The following is a 19,936-nucleotide window of genomic DNA, read 5'->3' as shown; positions in this document are numbered from 1 at the left end:
TGGGCCACTGTACTCTGTGTCCCACTGGCTTCTCCTTGAGTACCAAGGCTCCCTGCAGCCCCTGGAGGAATTTATTTCTCTCTGGTTGCATCATGTGCAGAGAAGGATCCCTTAATGTGTCAGTGAGCGTGGGATCTGCATGGGCTCGTGGGTGAGCACAAGGAGCAGGGCTGACAGGAGTCACCGCCTCGTTCCTGGAGCTGCCGATGGTACGTGGGCTCTGTCCCACGGGTGGTGACGATCCAGCCCGGGCCAGCCAGGGCTGCGGGTGATGTTTGTTGTGTTGCTCCTCTGCTGACATGTGGCAGCGATGCGGAGCTGGCCAAGCTGCTCTTCCAGGTCACCAAGGGCACAAAAAGCCCCACCAGTGGCACATGGCCTACAGGGTGAGTGGCTGTCTGTCTGGGTGGTCCTGGGCTCTGGGTGGCTGCATGGCTGGACATGGCCATTTTGGGACTCTTTTCTTGTTTCTCAGTAATCACAGTGGCTGATGGGTAAATGGGGAAGACTTTGGAGTTCTGTGGGTAAATGAGGAAAACTTTGAGCATGTGGAGGTCTGCACTCTCCGCTGTGCCAGCTGCACACGGGTGTCTCCAGTGTGTGCCTGTGGAGCCACATGGGGTGAGCATCACAAGCATGTGTGTTTGGGATGGCTTGGCCCTATTGCCATCAACACTTTCTGGGGTTGGTAGAGTGGCTGGGCAGCTTTGCACATCGCCGTGTCTGCAGCTGGTGGCTCCCAGGAGGATTTCTGCTTTAGTGTGGGGATCACAGTGTAGGCACCAGGATAGGTGGGGAGGGTACAGTGGAGTTGGGAGAGGTTCTGTTGGGGAGCATGTATGGAGAGAAGGGCGGTGGAGATGGTTAGCCATGGGATGGCTCTGGGACAAGGGCTGCTAAATGGCTTGGGGCTATATCCACTTGAGAGGAAGACCCTGGGGCAGGTGACTGAAGCCTGTAAAATTCAGGAGTGGTTTGGAGATGCTATGTTGTTCCCTTGTCTGTTCTGGCAGTGGAACCAGAGTGAATGAAACCAGGAAGAGCAGCAGATGCTGTTCTACATGATGGACTGGAATGTTGCTGCTAAAAACTATGGATGGTGAAAGTCCGCCAGTGCTCTGGGGCAATTGGTGGGTTTGTGGAGGAGAAGCCCATCAGGGTTTGTACAGAACAATGTCTTTTTTGCTTGGGAAAAGCATGAGGACGACAGGAGCTTGGGAAGTGGTTTGGGAAGTATCTCAACGTGCTTGGCTGTTACATTCCATCACAGCCATCTGTGTTGGCCGCTGTCACAGGCAGCACTGGAGCCGGCTGGACCTTGGGTCGTACCCTGCATGACTTGCTGTGCTGTTACTATCAAAGATTTATTTCTTTCACTAATGCAGCTGCAGAAATTCTCTGCAGCTGAAGGGGTAAAATGGAGGTGGGGTGTTGGTGGAGGAGGAGCTGGACACGTCCCAGCCTTGTGAGCTGGCACCCAGAAACTCCCTGTCTGCTGGGCTGGTCCCACAGTGTGGGCAGTAGAGGTGGGAGGATTCTGCCCCTCTGCCCTGCTCTTTAAGGTCCCTTCCAACCCAAACCGTTCTGTCATGTCCATGCTGATGCCCTGTGAGGAAGGTTCTGCCATTTTACTGCCATATATTCAGGCACAACCACCTCAGTGAGTGCTCAGCTTGGAGGGCTGATCCCTGTTTCAAGAAGGGATTTGATGTCTGGATCTGCAGGAACACATGTTGCCTTTGCACTTAGGAATCATTGACTGTGTTTCATCAGCCTCCTGGGGGCAGCTGGATGGCTTCCTTTGGGTCGGGAAAGCCGTGGGCGAGGAGAAGAAAGGTGTCTGCATGACAAGGGGTGGGAAGACAGTTTTGTTTCTTGAGGAAGAGCCTGAGGCTGGGCAGATGCCTGGGACAGGGTGGAGGACAGAGGGTGTGCGATGGGGGACGTGGTGATGGGGGATATGGCATTGGGCTCATCCTGTCTCCTGAAAGGTGTGGAAGTGCCCTAAAAACTGCATGTGGAGTCCAAAGGATGAAGAGCGGAGGTACATGCTGGCTGCGGGAGGGACGCTCCTCCAGGCAGTGCATCCAGGGGATGAAGGGGGCAGGTTCATTCTGGCCTGGCAACAAACCCTGCCTGGGAAGCGAGAAACTTGCTCAGACCGAAACAGGAACGGCCACAACATGACTCAGCCCAACCTTTGGACTCCATCAGCTTGTCCTCTGCTTAACCCTGTGCTTCTCCCTCTTCCGTTCCGGGCAGGGAAGCTGGTCTCCATCTGTGGATGAAGGGACTGTCTGTCCCTCCACTGACTTCAGCCCAGGGTAGGCGACTTCCCCGTCCGTAGGTGTATGCTGAGCTTGGCGTCTTCAGCCAGGAGGTTCTGTTGTATCTCCATGGCTGGATTAATGAACACTTTAGCAGGGAGTGTTTTGACTTGATGAGGTGCTTTGGTGCCTCAGCCAGTTCATGCCCCAGCCAGCTCACCCTCCTTGCCTCTGCTTCTGCTTTTGTGCTCTTCTAGTATCTCACTGTAGGGTTTGGCAGCCCTCAAGTCTTTGCAGGGTGTAGGAAGAAGCTTTGCTGTCAGTTCTTTCAGGTACCCTTCCATGTCAGCCAGTGCTCTGTGGTGCCATGTCCACAGGCGAGGTCACCCTTACTCCCGTGTCTGACATTGCAGCGATATGAAGCCTGTGGATGTAGCCCATGGGTTGAATAAAATTTGTTTTGCTATTGTGACCCCATGGCTCCTCTGGTTGCTGCTTCCCAGAGTGAAGCTTCAGGAACTGAATATCCCAAATGTCCCTTTTCTTGGTGTGGATCTTGGCCTTTTCCAGGCCTGTTACATGCTCTCCTTGAACCCGATGCCATCAGTGTGTGTTGGGGCACATCTCCAGGGATGGGGGCTGATTGTGATGAAACCCACTGGCAATAACCCTGCTGAGACCTTCCAGGGTCTCTGGGATGGGCTGAGCACCTCACACGAGTTTGCCTCAGGCTGTGGTTGGTGCCTGGGCAGCTTCTTGGAGCCCCAAAAGATATTTGGGGGGCCAGCAATGGAAGCTTAATACTTCTTGCACCAGGGAGAGAAAAGAGCTTGTGCTGACGGGCCCATGACCAGAGTGTGGGGACCAGAGGCTGGATCAGTCCCTGGGTTATTGGCGATGGGGGTTTGGTCTGGGGGGACAGTGGTGTTTGGGAGGGAGCGGCAGCTCTCGGCGAGCAGCCACGCTCAGCAAAATGGCCGTGCACGGAGGAGCAGCGCCGCTGTGCAGTCCCTGCCCCACCGGCTGCCGTGGCAGGGCCGAGCTGGCCCCGGGGCTCGGTGGCTGCGGCGGTGGGCGCTCGGTCGCCAGCTCTGCACCCACCTCGCTGCCCGTGCCGTGGCCCCTGCACCCGCTCCTGGGCACGCCGGGCCGGCCAGGGGATGTTGAGCATTAAACAAAAGAGCCTCCCAGCTCTTGGCTGCCGCTTCGGCTTTGTTTTGATTGAGAGGTTGTTCAGCAGGAGGAGGGAGGGGGTGTTTTTTTTCCTCCTCTTCTGACGAGCGTCCAGATGCGACGCTGCTGCAAACAAGGGAAAGGCAAACAGAAGCCGCTGGAGACTCAGCTCTTCTGAAAAGCCTCTCTGGGTCACGTGCGCTGCGGTTTCGGGCAGCCAGGAGGGTGAATTCGGTCGTGTCCCTCTGTGGGAGAGGGGGGTGAAAGCTGCTGGTGCATTTTTTCCCCTGAATTTCCCCCTGGACACTGCATGGTTATGCCCTGAGTGTGCTCAAAGTAAAGATCCCTGCTATGGGTGGCGCAGTGGTGAGGGGACATTGTAAGTGGGAGGGGGCACTGCAGTGGCTGGACCCCAAAGCTGGTGTGAAAATGTACTTGTGGCTCTGTGGGTGGAGAGCGTGACAGTGGAGGCGGTGGGTGGTCACACCGTGCCAAGTGGCAGCTACCAAAAAAGAAGTGTTCCCCAAAAATACATCTCTGAGCTCTTCTTGCTGCCACTGGCTTGTCTGACAGTTTGCAGTGTGGCTTTGGTGTCACCTTTGTGAACCTTCTTTCTCTAACTCAGGGACATGCACCTGCGTGGTGTCTCCAGTGCTGGTCCTATAGCCTGAGCAGGATGTGGAATGGATCCCCAGGCCCCCCCATGAATCCTTTACCTAGAATCAAAGCACAGTTGCCTTTTTTTAGCCCTTTTTCCATTTTGGGGGGAGGGATGAGGTTTGGTGGTGGATGCTACGGTGAGGATTGGGGTGGGGGGTGCTTGGGTGACTCCAGCTTGAAGAGGTGAGATCTCCCCGTAGTTCTGCTGGGTCCAAGCCCAACAGGAGATGGGTGTAAACTCTTTTAGGGACATTTCTTGATGTGGGGCAGAGCTAGGATGGGACATTGTGGGCTGGTCCCAGCCTTGTGCTTTGAAGACGTGCTTGGGATTTTGACTGGTAAGGGGTTCCTTTTCTTGGGGCCAGAGTTTGGGTGGAGAAGCTCCCAGTGGAGGTATTTTGGTGAAGACAATTGCTGCTTTAGAGACCCTCCAAAACTGGCTCCATCCATCTCTTCAGAGCTGATGTTCACCCCGTGCTTCATTTTCCTGAGGGATTTTTAGGACACCCTGGAAGCCCAGCACTTGGGTAGGGACCTGTTTGTACAGAAAACCCTGGGGAAAGCCATTTCCCACCCCTTACTCCCCAGGACTCGGCTCTTTCCAGGGAATGGCAGCCAGAGTGACATTGGCAGCCCAGGGAGGTGCAGGGGTGCAGGCAGCTGCCGGCTCTTGCCTGCTCTGCTCGCTGTGATTCCTTTTCTCCAGCCATACTGGAATCAGATCCCTCCAGAGCTGCTGACAGGGCTGTGTTGGGAGGCCTTGGGAATGACACTGCTCGTTTCCTTATCGTCCCCAGCCCCGCTGCCTGGAGCCTTTTGCTCCAGGAACAAGGCAAGAAGGGGGCACGCAGCCAACATGTGTCAAGAGCTACAAAGGAGGAAATTGGCCTCGTTCACTTCAAACCATGGGGTTAGTCCTGGAGTTTTGGCTCCTGCTGAGAGGTTATTATATGTGGGATTTTTTTTTATAACCGCTGGATGTAGCAGGCTGGGAGTTCCAGCTGATCCCCCTCTGAAGGCTTTACAAAGGGAAAATTGCATCTCTCCCTGGTTGCTTTCCCAACTGGCAGTGTTAGGAGGACTAAAGGGCTGAGTTAGCTTTGATGCCCGACCCATCGGTGTTGCCGTATCCCAGTGAATTGGTCGTCGTGCCAAAATGCGGCCCATCTCCACTGGAGCGGGAGCAGGACATACGGCTCCCCGTCAAGGACATGGTGATGGGAAATGGAGCAGCACTGAGAAAGCGGAGAAAACATCTCCCCGCTCCTGAAGCGTGAGAGCGGAATGACACCGTGAGAGCAGAACGACACTGTGCTAACGAGGGGGTGACAGAGAGGGGGACGGCCCCTTCTCTGCTTCCTTGGCACAAGCGACCTGTGAATCCGCTCCCCCAGCGCTTTGATTAGAGATTCTGATGGCAAGGCCGGCGGGTGATTGATCCTGCTGACTCACGGACCTGATTCTTCCTCCGAGGGCAATGGGAACTGCTGGAGACCGGTCAGATTTGGAGGCTAAGGGGCTCGGGTAGACTCTGTGGTGTTTTTTGCTTTGCTTCCAGGCTGGCGGTGGCTGCTCATTAGCCTAATGACCCCAGTTACCCAGCACCATTTATCTGCTGAGGGAGATTTCTTTAAAGGAAGATTTGCGCCTCTGGAGCGCTTGGACCCCGAAGGCTTCAAAACCCAGCGAGCTGCTCCCGCGGCCCTGCCGGGGAGCTGATGCGGGGGGAGTGTGCCAGGAATAACCCGCTAATGAGCAAAGCTGCTCCTCCAGCAGGCAGCCAGGGAGGCCACGGGGGGCTGCAGAGCTCAGTGCTGCCTGCATTCCCCCTCCTCTGCTTTTAAAGGCTGCTTGGCTGGGGATTCGCTGCCTTTTCCCTGTTTTCTGCAGCTATGGCGTCTTCTGTGCCGTTGCTTTCACACTGCTGGTTGCTTGCTCTGCTGCTGCTCTTGAGGATGCTTTGGGCCGGAGCTGTGAAATCCATCTTTCCTGTGAATCCTTGTGTACAGGCAACCCCGGAGAGGTGCTGGACAAGAGGGCACCCAAATCCCCAGAGCTGAAGGTGGGAAGGAGAAAAGGCAGTGGTGATCACAGTGGACTTTTGGGGTGACTTTGTGACATTACTACCTTGTGGTAACCAGCGCCTGGAGCTCGATCCCTCATCGGGTGCAAGAGGAGCCACCCCAGGGCTCGGAGCTGAGCCAGCAGCTGGGAGAGCAGCCCAGGGCTGGGAAGCAACTGCCGGGCTCCGGAATGATTTAAAGCCACCAGCAGCCTGACGATATGTTGTATTTGGTGACAACATCTGCTCGAGATATTCCTGTCCCTGTTACTCATTCCTGCCCACGGACCAGATCAGGGAACTGATCTGATGTAAATAAACGCGCTCGGGTTTTCTGGGGTGAGCTCAGGTTGTGGGCTGGCATGGGCGGGTGAGCTGGGATGGGTGGGGGCATGAGCAATGGTGGTGGCACCTGGGGCTGGAGCTGGGGGCACAGGCAGTGGTGGTGGCGGCACCTGGGGCTGGAGTTGGGGGCACAAGCGGTGGTGGTGGCACCTGGGGCTGGGAACAGGGGCTTTGCCAGGATCATGCTGTGGTGTGAGGGTTAGGGGTTCACTGGCCTCTTGCAGGGCTCACAGTGGTTTGACCAGCACTGCTTAACCCAAGAAGGCACATGGTGCCCATGATCACCATCTGAACCTTGCCAGCTCCATCTCAGCATTCTATGGGCAGGATAAATCCCTTTGCAGGAGAGTGCTACTACAGAACTTTGGTAAAGGCATGTGTTCATATCTGCTGACATTTCCCCTGTGCTTGACACTGAAGTGGGTTTAAAACTTGGTGTCTAGATTTATTCTAAAATATTGTCTGGCCCTAATGCACTTGGGGTATCTTGAAATGTGTCACGATGAATTGTGCACAGAGCACGCCCACTCTGCAGGCCTGAGCTGGAATTCTGGTTGGGACATGGAGGTTGCCATGTTTTACATCCCATTGAGGGGATGGAATGTGATAAAAGTGCATTTTATCCAGTGCTGAGGAAGCAAGAGGACCCATCCGGGCTCGGGACTGCCCTCCCTTAATGCAAATGCTGGAGCCTCTGTGCCTCAGTTTCCCCCATCCTCTACATGGATTGGATGTTCCCCTGCTTGGCACGAGCATGGGCTTTGTAGGGGAGAGCACTGGGTGCTCCAGGTGCAGAAGACACCATTGCAGCTACAAATCCTGTGGTTGTGGCACTGTGGTTTTGTTGTTGTTTTTTTTTTCCCAAGACAGACAGTAATTTCATTCCAGGAAGCTCGCTCGCTCCCCCAATTAGCCATGGAAATGCAGTGTTGTGATATTTTCCCCGGGTGCTATGCAAACGAACGCCCTTCCCAGACTCCCCTCGCTGGCCCCCCCATCCCTTCCTCCGCTTGTTGGGATGCAGGTACACTGCCTCCCGCACCGGAACGGCCCCGCTCAGCTGTTTAACAGATGGCTGTGGCGTGTTTGAACCGTGTGGCTGGTGGCCACGAAACTTGGGCTCAGCCCTCAAAAAAGGACCCTGGAGCTGGGGCTTGATGGTGGGTTCCAGGGGGGGCTGGAGGAGAGAGCTGCATCCACCTGGCGGCTTGTCTGTGGATGGTGGCCAGTGGAATCGTGTTGTCCGAAAGGGGTGGCCATCCCAAAAAGAATCGGTACCACTACAGCTGGTGTTGGTGCTGGGATGCTCCATCACTGGCGTGGTGTGGCAGAGGGGCTGTGATGTCCTCATGGTCCCACATGGAGCACGGTGCATGCTGAAAGCTGATGTGACTACATCAGCTCCAAGTGAGTGTTTCCAGCTGATGCTACCCTGCCAGCTTGGGATCCTGGCCCACCCTCCCTGGTGAGACACTGAACCCAGGTCTGTGCTTCTGCATCCTCTCGACCACCACAGCATAGGGAAGAGATGCCTTTTACAAGGAGAAGAGAGCAAAGAAAGTGTTCACTGAAAGGGTGCTCAGGCATTAGAATATGCTGCCCAGGGAAGTGGTGGACTCTCCATCCCTGGAAGTGTTTGAAAGGTGTGTGGATGTGGCACTTGGGGATGTGGTTTGGTGATGAACAGAGTGGTGCTGAGTTAATGGTTGGACTTGATCTTAGAGGTCTTCTCCAACCTTTATGATTACACAGGAGAGAAGGGAGGATGTCAGTACTGTAGCTGAGTGAGGAAAGGAGCTTGGAAGAACAGGTGAGCACCAGGTCCAGTCTGTGTGTGCTCAGGGGCCAGGGGAAATTGTTTTCCAGGGCTGAAAGGATCCTGTTAGGAGAGGATGGCTTGGTGCCTGGCAGCTCTTTGAGGTGGTGACTGTCATCTGGCAGAGCTCACCTATGCCAGTAAAGCCTCTCCTACCTGGGCATGGGAGAGATCAGCAGATCTATGGGATGCCTTGTACACAGAATGGCCTTTTAGGATTTCCAGAGCTGTTTACCGTTCTGTCTCGTGGAGTGGGGAGGAAGGCAACTATGTCTATGTTATCACAGAGCTGGTTTGCTGACAGGAAGGTTTCTTTCTTTGCTCAGCATTAGCATTTCAAGGTGCAGGAACTCTTTGGGTATTTAGTGTTTTATGGTTTTGCAGGCTGGCTTAGTGCTCTGCTTTGTGGGCAAGGTGAGGGAGCAGGAGGAGCTGAGTGATGAAGGTCCCTTTGAAGGAAACCAGCCTTTTGATTGAACCCCTGTGGCCATGAGAAGAGCTGCCCTGACCTGGGGGAAAAGTTGAAGCCCCTTGGTAACCAGGTGGGTGGTTCAGCTCTTGGACTGGGTCTGGATCTTGCATCAAAAAAGCCACGGCTGCATGTGAAACCACGCCCCAGCCTGGGAATGAGCGAACGTGCCACGGCTTTGCCAAGTTGCTGCCTGGTTTGTTTGTGGAGGAACCATGTCCCTGGAAAAGGCCCTGCTTTTGAGGGGCTCATAGCCTGTGTTCCTCTCTCCCGTTTCCTCCAGACCAGGAAAACAGGAGCTATTGGTGTTGCTCGTAATAGATCCCTCAACGGTAGCTTGGGCCAGCGTGTATGTCCTGTCCACTTGGTCTCTGTAAGTAGGTTCAGTGTTTACCTGCTCCCCCAAGGGCCCAAGGAGGTGCATGGCATTGAAAACTGGAAACATGGGGGTTTCCAGGCTGTGGACTCCTCAGTAGTGCCTTGGGTCTGTCAGCACCTCCCCTTGTGAGGCCCTGCAAAGGCAGAAGGCAGAAGGCCTGGTGCAGAGGGCAGCAGTAGATCCTGTTCTGGTTTTTCTTGTGTGAACAGAGGCCGTTTTGGGGTTCTGTTGCACCACCTCTGTACCCAGCGCTCCCTGTGTGCTTGAGCCCTGGGGCCAAATGCATCCACTTTTATGCAGGGCTCTCCTTGGCTACTGCTGGCTGGGAGAAGAGGACAGGTGAGATAAAGCACATCTTTGTGGTGTCCTGATGGTTCCAGCCTTTGGCTGCAGGAACAAGAGTGACCAGACTTGCAAGTGCCTGTTGTTTCTGGGCAAGAAACCAACAACTTCATCCTCCAGGCTGCCAAAGCAGCCAGATTTTCCTGGGCAAGGAGGGGATCCAATTTGGTGCAGTTCCCAAGCCGGTAGCATAACGAGCCCATGATGAGAGGTTGACTTCTCTTTAAAAGCCTCCGTCATGAAGCAGAGCATGTTGAGATGGGGTGAGGGAGTGGGATTTTGGTAAATTGGATGTTTTTGGGCATGGAGACCTGTGTTACAGTGCAGTGCTTTGCCCCTTTCCCGCTGCTCTGCTATTGTGTGTTGCCCAAAAGCCTTTCGGAACTCTTCTCCCTGGTGAACCCCTTTCAGATGTTGCACTGAAGCAGCACCCGGTGAGGTGCCTCAGCAGCCCCCATCAACTGAGCGATCCCAGCCTCCTGCCAGCCAGTAAGGCCATTAAAACCCAGTCTCCTCTGGGAGCTGATGGTCTGATATGGGAGATGGAAGAGCATCGCTTTCAATTTCCCATTGATCTTAACGAGACGGTGTGGCAGACTCGGATGGCCGGGCTGTGTTGGGGGCTGTTAGCTCCGGCACTCAAAGCCGCCCTCAGGTCCGCTTTGCTTCTCAGTTCTAGGAAATGGAATAAAGAGGAAACCACTTAGGAGGATTTTAATCAGAACTTGGCAGAAGAACGTAAGGAAACCCAAGAAATCTTCTGACAACCGCGCTTCACGCTGAGATTGCCGATGAATAGAAAGGGCAACAACGGGGCTGTGGCTCAAGTGGGTTGGGTTTCTTCTGGCTCGTTTAATGGGATCACATTAATGTTCCTGCCCCCCCGACTGGGTGAGGGGAGAGGGAAAATAAGCCTTCTTCAATGTGCTGGAGACTTGTCAGCTGGAAATGAGGCTGAGTCCTCTGGGAGTAGTTGATGACAGTCATCCCAGACCTGCTGGAGATGGCCAGCATGGCTCAGGAGGAGGAGATTGCTTAATTTATAGTAATAGTGGCCTTGGAGTCCAGGGCAGTACTGTGGTATGGTTGGATTTCTTCAAGAAGTTGATCTTGGCAGGCTGGAGAATTGGGCCTGTGTGAACCTCATGAAGTTCAACAAGGCCAAGTGTGAGGTCCTGCCCCTGGACCGGGGCCATCCCAACACAAGGACAAGCTGGGGGAGAATGGATTGTGTGCAACCCTGGGGAGAAGGACCTGGGGATATTGGTGGGTGACAAATAGGACATGACCTGGTGATGTCTGCTCATAGTCCAGAAAGCCAGTTGGGGCTCCATCCAAAGGATGTGTATCTGGCAGGTGGAGGGAGGGAGTTCTAGAGAAGGGAGACCTTAGAGCCCCTTCCAGTGTCTAAAGGGGTTCCAAGAGAGTTGGAAATGGATTTGGGACAGGGGCCTGGAGGGACAGACAAAGGGGAATGGCTTCCCACTGCCAGAGGGCAGGGTTAGATGGGATATGGGAAGAAATTCTTGACTGTGAAGGTGGTGAGGCCCTGGCGCAGGTTGTCCAGAGCAGCTGTGGATGCCCCATCCCTGGAAGTGTTGAAGGCCAGGTTGGTTGGGGCTTGGAGCAACCTGGGATATAGTGGAAAGTGTCCCTGCCCATGGCAGGGAGGGGTTAGAATGAGATGGTCTTTAAGGTCCCTTCCTTCCCAAACCAGTCTGTGATTCAGTGGTGCTGAGTTCTGGATGGTGAGTGCTTTTAGGAGTGAGAAGTGCTGCTCTGAGGTTCAAAGCCCTCGTGGATGATGTCTAGGTTCAAACTCAGATGTGTGTGAGTAGTGGACAAACCTGCTGTGATGGGAGATTTCATCAGCTCCCCAGCCCCTTGCTTAGAGCTGATGGCAGGTTTCCCATAACATCTTCTCAGCCCAAGTTTCTCATTTTGGGGTTTGGCTCTGTTCTAACTCCTTCTGTAAATGGTTATTTTGGAAAATTTGATTAAAAATCCATGGAGTGGTAGGAGTAGCTTGACCATTTAGGGGCAGGAGAACTGCAGGAGCAGTTCTTGCGTGTGTGTCCTGCAGCTGGGTAACCCAAACCAGCTTTTATTTTCCGATTCCAGGGGAGAGAAGCATGTAGTTCTGGTTTATGAGCATAGGCCTGGCATTGCTGAGCAGAAACCCCCCCAAGTTGTGTTTATTTGTAAAGGCCTCTTTGAGACTCTGTTGTACCACGGCTTTTTGTTTTATTGATATTCCAACATCTGGATTGTTTTCCTAAACGTGCTTTCGTCCAAGAAGAGGTTAAGGGAGTGAGAACTGTTCTGATAAAGCTGCCAAAAATAATCTTTGCTTGAGACTAAGTACCGCTCTCGGGACTTCGTCTTGTAAAACAATTTGTGGTGAGCACGAAGAACAACCCCAGGAAGCCCCGAATACTCCAGATGGTCGTTCCTGCTGGGGGGGTTGGATGACTATAAATTCTCCATGAGAGTGTTTGAGTTTGTCACATGCTGCCTGAGGTGATCTAATAGCGGTCGGGGAGGTTGCAGGAAATTGTGGTTGAGGTGATTGAATCCTTGAGAGGAGAGATCTGCATGCACGTAGTCGGATTGACGGGAACAGTCTGGAATCTGCTGATGCAGACATTCATCTTTCTTGCACCCTGCAATGGATTGCTCATGAATGGGTTGTCATCTCCTGTGACAAGCTGACATAACAAGCCTGATAGCTGGTGTAGCTTTAGGTGTTGAGGATGCGATGGTGGCAGTGTGGTACAGATGATCCGTGAGGTATTGTATGAAGAGCCATCTGAAAAGTAGGTTGGTGACGCTTTGGAGTTGTGTTTGGCTCTCGACACCTGGGAAGTGCCGAGCTAAGCAAAGCTCAGCAGCCTCAGCGCTGCCCCCTTCGTCATCCTCCTTCTGGCAGTGTTTTCGCTAAAAATCACATGTCCGTATGCTGTGACTTTGTTTGACAACTTGTGCAGTGACAAGGAGCTGCACTCCTTCCCTGACGAGACGTGTAGGTATACGTGGCATGTGTTCTCCCAACTTGTGTGGCCACGAAGCAAAATATGGTTTGGATGCCATCTGCTTCCCAGGGGGCAGAGTTAGAGCTACTGCAGGATCCATGAGATCCAGCCCTGCCTGTGTGCTGTCCTGCCTCTCCCAAAGCATCTGGGAATGGTTGTACTGGGTGAGCTTGGTTAATTCACAATTAATGGGTATTAAAAGCGTGCTCATAAGAGGACTTTCTTCTGAGCCTCTTGGCTGGTGGCTTGTGTATCCCTCCTGGGAATGACACCACAGCCCATGAGCAGAGGGTTGAAGTCATGTCGCATAGAATATCCTAAGTTGGAAGGGAGCCACAAGGATCATTTAGTCCAATTCCTAGTAGCCTTGACTCCATAAACATTTCTGATACTAACTTGGAGGAGGTTGTGTTAGTGGGACAGTGTATTCCTTCCTCAGGGCTTCTCTTGGCTCTAGAAACATGAACTCTGGATAGCACCATCAGAAAGCATAATCAAAAACCACCTTGGTGGCTCTGCCCACAATGCTCCTCACATTCCCAGGATGGCTGAACACATCCATGCTGGGCAGGAGCTGTGCTGGCTCCTGGCTGGGGTCATGGGGCAGGATGGGGAGCCTGGCTCTGGAGACTCGTTGGAGGGCTCCAGCTGGCGTGTGATACAGCAGGGCCAAAAGCAGCCACTCTTCCACCTGGGCCAAGAATTTGTAGAGGTTTAATCACCCTGTCCTGGTGCTGGACTGGAATGATGTCAGATTTACTGATGTCAGTGTCAGATTTACTGCTGGTGGCCCCTGGTCACCCAAGCAGTGGAAGCAGCTTCTACAGCTGGTGTGTTCCTGGTTGGGCAAACCCTGCTGGACCAAAACTAAAATTTCAGCAGAACTGATTAGACATTTTTAAATATTATTTGATTGTCCACACTGCAGGTCTTCAGCTTGTTTCTTACGGAGAGGTGATCATACTGTGTGTGCTTTGGAGTGAAGTGTGACCAGTTTGGTGAAGGTTTTGATACTCTCTCTTACTCAGATCCTCTCTGCACAAGGGGAAGGAGTCTTTTATTTTTGTGTGTTTTTTGTGGACTGGACACCACATTGTTGCCTGGGCCATTTTCAGCCTGGTGGTGTTTTGCTGGGAAGAAACTGTAGACTAGAGCAGCTGCCTGGGCTTCACCCTTCAGAGGAGATGGTTTTGGGGGAGTGAGGATGGACAGGGAGACTGCCTTGGGCTTGCAGGTTGATCTAAAGAATCATCCCTGAATCCCTGTGGGATGTTGGTGTGTGGATGTGAGTGCATTACGCAGTTGGAAGGTGTCCCTGCCCATGGCAGGGAGGTGGAACGAGATGAGCTTTAAGGTCCCTTCCAGTCCAAACCATTCTGTGGTTCTGTAAGTTGAGTTTGGCTCTAGCAGATGTTCATTTCAGAATGATGGTGTCCTGCTCTGCAGAACTTTGCCCCAGTGTCTGTGCCTGTCTTCTTATGGCTGAGTGCTTCAGTACCTCTGCTGCTCCCTCCAGTTTTCCTGGTGGCGGAAGCAAAGGAGCTGGAGGAGCCACATTTGGGTGCCACCTTGGTGTTTCACAGAATCACAGACTGGTTTGAGTTGGAAGCAACCTTAAAGCTCATCTCATTCCAGCCCTCTACCATGGGTAGGGACATCTTCCACTAAACCAGATTGCTCCAAGCCCTGTGTCTAAACTGGCCTTGAACACTTCCAGGGATGGGGCAGCCACAACTTCTCTGGGCAGCCTTCACCTGGGCAAAATGTTTTCTTGTTTGTGTTTTCTTCTAGCGGTGTCTTTTAAGAGTCAGACTGTCCTGGGTGGCTGGCTGGGATGTGAGGTCGTGCCACACTTACTGCTGCCCTGGGAAGACCACAGCCATGGTCTTCCTGTTTGATGGCTTCTGCCTGGAGAAGGGAACAGGGTACATGAGGACGGGAGGCAGCACTGGGGGATTGTTCTGCTTTGAGATCTCCAGTCTTGCTGTTGTCCTGAACCACTTTCTGCCCAGCCAGGTTTCAGGCCTCAGCTCTCTGGACACAGCAGGTATTTGGTGATGATCTCAGTGGAGAGTTTCCCCACACAGTGTTTATGTTCAGCCTAAGGTGGTGTTGCCTCCTGCATGGTCATCGGAGCTTTGCTGCTACCCCAGGAGGTGTCCTGCCTGCTCTTGGCCACCCCTTCCCACATTGATGCTCAAGGTTTTGTGCAGCCATGTGGGGAACTGGGTCACAGAAGTGATCCAATTAAAAGCTCTGCTGGGCGACATCAAAAGCAGGTTTTAACCAGGCGGTTTCCCAACGCTGCACAAATGCCCGTGTTAGGAAAAGAGGGCTTAGGGCCTGGGCAGGAATAGACAGATGTGGATAGAGTGTGGTGGGATGGTTTCTTCTGGAGGTGAGGCTGATCTGTGAAGGTTTGCTGTGTTGGTAGGCAACTGTAGGGACAACAAACCCAACTCCCTCTGGGATTCTGGCTGATGAAGCTTTGTTTTCTTCCCAGAGAGCTCAGTCTCGCTCCCTTGTGGATGGGCTGATGTTCCATGGCTGCCGTTGCTCATGGAGAGCCCCTCCCCAGGTGTTCCAGAGGCTCCTTCTCTCCCAGGAGTGCAGTGCCAAGGGCTGTGGGCGCAGGGGAAGGCTGGAGCTGCACCGCACCCATGCCCATCCTCGCTGCCTGGGGCGAGGGGGGTTGCCTGCAGTAATCCTGACTAATCCTTTAATCTGTATCAACACTGATAGGTATTACAGCAGCAGATAGGTTCAGACCATGGCTTGGAGCTCAGCGATATCCCCACCCTCTTCCAGCTAAATCTGGGCTGATTGCGCTTTCTCTTAAGGGGACCATGCGTGTTTGCTGAGCAGCTGCACTGGGTTGAGAGGGTGGATTAGCTGCTGCCCAGCTGGAACATGCCCTTGTTGCTGGGCTCCAGCTTGCCAGACAAGTCCATCGATCCGTCTACGTGTGTTCCTGGTGACCAGCATCCTGTGCTTGCTGCAGCAACCACTCTGCTTGTGTGTTCCTTGGCCAGTCTGAAGCAGATCTGCTGCCTCTTGCCTTTTACCTGGGATGTCCACCTGGATATAAACCTGATTTGGCTGTAAACACATCATGGAGTTCATGCTTTTCCTGAAGCAACCAGTGCTGTGTGGTTCCTTGCTGCCTGCTGCTCATAGCAGGATTTTCCTCCTCCCCCATCTACAGAACAGGACTCCCACACCCACATACTTCTCCTCCAGGCCTTCCACACCCTCTTCTTTTTGGGCACCTTTCCTCATGGCTTAGGTTCTGCGATGTTCTCACGTGTACAGCTCCTGGGCACCTCTGGTTCCCCAACGGTCCTGCCCCGTGAAGGTGGGGCTCCAGATCTGCTGTCCTGTGTTTAGTGGGCAGCAAACCAGGGTTGTTAATGCTGGGAAAAGCAACTCCCAGTCGAGTTCATTGTGCAAAACAAACCATCCCTGTTGTTTTTGCTGTTGTGGGCTTGTCCGCCCTTTCCTGTCCTCTTCCAGCTTCTCCCCATGCTCATGGGATTGCTCTGAGTTTGCCACTGGTTCCCTCATCAGCAAAGCCATGGTTAATCCTTCCATAAATCCTTTAAGCTGTCAGCAAACAACCCCCTTCTTAAACTTCTAGCACGCAAGCTTGGCTGGGACAGAGCCTGGCTCACACACCCCAAGGTTTATTTTTGTTCCCAGATTATCACCTCCTTGTCCTTTCTGGTCCCAGTTTTGGCCATCACTGGAGGTTCCCCCACCATGGCTGTGGAGCAGCGGATGGATTTATGGCCTGTGGTGATATATCTTAGGTATAAAAACATTCAGGGTCTGGATTACCCAGTGATGGTTCCAGGTGTGTCAGGTGGTTTGATGTCATGGGTGATGATTTGTTCCTTAGGTTCCACGTGGATGAGGTCTCACCTCTCAGAGGAGCCACCTGTCCTGCAGGTCAGTGTGTGTTGGCCCTTCTTCTGGTCTACATGAGCTGGACATGCAGCTGGTGGGGCCAAAATGGGCTAAAAAATGAGAATAAAACTTTTTTGTGGTCATGCTCCTGTGTCTGCACCCAAACCCTCACATCTTTGCTGTTTGGCTCTTGGCCATGATGATGGTGCATTGACTGTTTGGCTCTTCCTTCAAAACACAAGGTTGGATCTCTGCCTTGGGCTGTATTTTTATTGGTGATTAGGTTTGAAGCTTCAGGTATTGCATGTCTTCTTTTGGAGTATCTCTGAATATCCCTGCCTTGGAAAATCGACATCCTCCAAGGCATTTGGCAGAACTCAAGTGAAAAAAATCAGTTTCTCGAAGTCTCAACCCACATATCTTGAGTTTCTCTCCTGTGAAATTTGACTTCTCCCTTAAAACTCCTGATGGAATACACTTTGGAAGTGATGGGACTCACTTTGCAGGGCTGTCAAACAAGCACCACAGACCTTTTCCCCCTGTTGATCCCAGAGGGAGGAAAGGCTCCGCGACTCCCTGAGGAATATTGAATGCATGTTGCCGCTGAGTGGCTGTTGTCTGGGGATTACTCACTGAAACAGAAGGAAGGGAAAAACAGTTAATGCAGTGTTGGCAGGTGGCAGCTCCAGGAGCTCGTGTCCTTCAGGCCTCCATGATTCAGCTCGGCGACTCGGGTCCAGGTGGTTCTCAGCTTATCCTCGGGTCTGCAGAGGAAATGGGATTTGGAGGAAACACAGTATTAAATCTGAATTTCTGAAAAATTGATTTCTTCAAATTGATTTTTGGAAAAAAAGTGCATTTGTCAACACAGGCTAATTGTAAAAGGCACGTGGCTCATGGAGTGTGGCCCTGTGAGCACCCTCTGTTCACAGGCTGTTTTCCTGCTTTCCTCACTCTGTGTTGAGGCAGCTTTGCACCAGTGTTGGGATTCATGGAGCAACCGACTCTACCCCGACGCCTGTAACACCGTGAAACCCCGGGGCCAAATTTGGGGTGAGTCAAGGTGGGAGAACATCCACGGGCAGATGCCAGGCAGCTGCAGAGCTGCTCCCATGAGCACAGCTCCTGCTGCTGGCTGCCATCGCGCTTTCCAGGAGCTCGAGAAGGATCAGCCTCCAGGCATTACATGCTTTCACGAAGCCTGATGTGCTTGCTCACCTACCACCGGCAAGCAGGGGCTTGAACAAAAGCCGTTTGCCTGCATCTGCGGGGTTTTATTTATTATTATCTTTTTCTTTTTTTTTTTTTTTTTTGCAAACTAGCTGGGTGATCTGGGCTCGGCTGCTGGCACCGCGTCCTGCAGCATATGACAGATAATCGGCCTGGCTGCTGGCCCGCGGAGGAGGCGAGGCTCCCATCCATGTGTGACCTGGGAAGGCACGTCGGCTCCATAAATCACTGCCTGCTGCTGCTGCCGGTGCCTCGCACCTCTCTCCAGCTTCTTGGCAAACTCGGTATCCGCGCGAGGCTCCGGATGGCTCCTTGCCGCTGGGCAAGCGTGTGATCAGGGCGAGGAGGCAGGAGAGGCTTCTGTCTGGTCCCCTCGCCCCCTTTAATGTCAATTCTCAAGAGATGAGCCAAGAAAATAACTGGTAAACTGCCAGGTCACCCTTCCGCCCGTGCTCCTTGCTCGTGCTTCTTGTGCCAGGGCACACAGCTCCTTATGGACACCGGGACTGCTGCCTGGTCCCACTACAGCCTGAAACTTTCACAGCCAAGGATTGGTGTGAAGGTGGGTTTGTTGGGTCTTGAGTATTACTCAGTGCCCAGCCTTAGGGTGCATGAAGTTTCTACCTCATAGGGGTTAATTCAGCGAGTCTCCACTGCTCTGCTGTGATTGGTCCTGAACTGTCCCGGGAGCAGCCTGCTGGGAATGGGTCTGTGCTGCTGAGCCTGATTCTAGAAGCAGCAAAATCAATGCAGTGACATGTTGTGGTGTCCACTTTGAGGTACCAAGCAGGCTGTTCCTGGGGGTATCCTCGGAAGGAAGCCACTGCTGCCCAGCTGAGCCTTTCCTGACAGCTCCCCACTCCAGCCGGCAGCTTTCCAACATGGAATGTCTTGTGCTTCTCTAAGCACACCTGAATTGGAGTCCAGCTCCTTGGATTTTTTGAAGCCACTAACAGGTTTGCTCTTGAGCAGGAGGAGGGCTTGGGATATGGCCAAGGACTTTGCTGGATCAGTGCTTGGGAGTACCAGCACTGAGGTTTGGGGTGCTTCACATTGTAGGGACGAGATAGGGAGGAATCCTCTGATCTTGGCAGGGCTTGTTAAGGCACGGGCTTGTTAATGATGCAAGAGGCCTTTTTGTGTTGTTGGGTGAAGTGCACAGGGCTGGCTTGGTGGGAGCACGGTCAGGCCTGAGCCTTGCGAGCACTGGCAGTCCTGACAGTCGCAACACAGACCAAAAAAATTGCTGTGTGTGTTATTCCAGCAGGAGCAGAGGTGAGCAGAGCTGCCAGGGGAGGCTGCCTCTACCTGGTTTTACCATCCCAGAGCCGACTGTGGCACAGGCTGGGCTGCCAGTGGGATGAAGAGGAGAGTTAAGTGAGATGGCTGCCAACCAGTTGGCGTACATTCCTATGGATGCTTTCCTCATTTGTTTACCTTCCTTTCAGGGCTAGGTTTTCCAGCTGGGGATCAGGCTAGCATCTCTTGACTTCCCCTTCCTTGAAGGTTTTTTCTCCAGCTGTCGGAGTTGCTGTGTTCAGCAGGCTTTTCCCTAAGCCTGCTTCCCATGGCTAAAGGCTCAGCAAAGCTGATCACAGATCCTGGCGCTTGGTTGGCTGCTCCTCAGAGATGATGCGTTTCTGGTATCCCGTGCCTCCACTTTCCAGGCTGCATTGGGGAGCTGCAGCCTGGGATCAGCCTCTGGGGATCAAGCTATGGAGGCTTTGATGGATGATGTCTCCCTGGGACGAGCTTCACTCTCCTGCTTGCCGTGGTCAGTGGGAGGTGACAACTGCTGAGGGACTGGGCTGCTTTGGGTGGAAGTTGTTGGTGCCATTGCAGATCAGAGCTCCAGGGTGGTGGTAGGAGGCTCTGTCTCCAGTCCCTGCTTGGCGTTGGCAGGGATGCTTGCCTGGCTCTTGCGAAGCGTGTGGAAAGGTTGTGTGGTGTGGAAGGGTTGGAGATCTCAGTTTGGGGCTAAGAGATGACTTCGGGTAAAGGACTTTGGAGCCAACGTTAGTGGTCAGGTACAGCACAGGAGATGCCCTGGGAGCAGGATGCAGCAGGTGAGGCCACCAGAGCTGCAGCTGTAAATAGTGCCCCTCTCCTTAGGGAAGGAGTAAATGGTTTTCCCTTTCTTGCTGCATGCCTTTCTCTCTCCTGGCCCTGTTCCTCCTCTCCTCCTTCTCCCTGCCATTAATTGCTCAGTGCTTGCTGATGCAATAAAGCAAGATGTGTCTGCAGCCTCGGCGCTC

The 19,936-nt window shown here is 53.3% G+C and overlaps 1 protein-coding gene across 1 annotated transcript in view; it reads left to right on the top strand.

Annotated features, from left to right (window-relative positions):
- ZNF609 (zinc finger protein 609) overlaps window positions 1–19,936 on the top strand; it is an 86,899-nt gene that overhangs the window by 15,117 nt on the left and 51,846 nt on the right.

This window comes from Chiroxiphia lanceolata, chromosome 12 (genome assembly GCF_009829145.1).
Source record: "Chiroxiphia lanceolata isolate bChiLan1 chromosome 12, bChiLan1.pri, whole genome shotgun sequence".
Classification (NCBI taxonomy): domain Eukaryota; kingdom Metazoa; phylum Chordata; class Aves; order Passeriformes; family Pipridae; genus Chiroxiphia; species Chiroxiphia lanceolata.
This window is presented reverse-complemented; position numbering and strand designations above follow the sequence as displayed.